Genomic DNA, 675 nt, shown 5'->3' with positions numbered 1-675 from the left:
GCTGAGGAATCGAACCCAGGGCCTCAGGCATGCAAAGCAAGCACTCTACCACTGAGCCACCTTCCCAGCCTGGAACTAGTCATCTTCTTGGCTCAATCTCCTCAGTAATTGGGACTACAGAGCGTGACACCATGCCTGGCTTCGGAAATACTGTTAATAAACTGAAAAGAATGAAGTACTGAAAACACACTGGAAGAAGAAAAAGTAGGCTTTTCAAAAAATTAAATCATGATTTATACATTCCTAAAACAAACACAGGGTCAAAGATTATTTAACCCATGAATGAAGAAGCCAGCATAAGGGCAAAACTAGTTCCAAAAGCATTTGAAGAATTGATTATTTATAGCCAGCCGCAGAAAAAAAGGGCAAATTAAGTTCAAAAATGCATGGGCTGGGAAGGTGGCTCAGTGGTAGAGTGCTTGCCTCGCATGCATGTGGCTGGCCCTGGGTTCAATTCCTCAGTACTATATAAACAGAAAAATCAGAAGTGTTGCTGTGGCTTAAGTGGTAGAGCACTAGCCTTGAGCTGAAGAGCTCAGGGACAGTGCCCAGGCCCTAAGTTCAAGCCCCAGGACTGGCAAAAAGGAAGAAAGAAAGGAAGGAAGGAAGGAAGGAAGGAAGGAAGGAAGGAAGGAAGGAAGGAAGGAAGGAAGGAAAGAAGGAAGGAAGGAAGGA

Source organism: Dipodomys ordii, unplaced genomic scaffold (genome assembly GCF_000151885.1).
Source record: "Dipodomys ordii isolate 6190 unplaced genomic scaffold, Dord_2.0 Scaffold1, whole genome shotgun sequence".
Classification (NCBI taxonomy): domain Eukaryota; kingdom Metazoa; phylum Chordata; class Mammalia; order Rodentia; family Heteromyidae; genus Dipodomys; species Dipodomys ordii.
The sequence above is the reverse complement of the archived record's forward strand: the minus strand, read 5'-3'. Positions refer to the sequence as shown.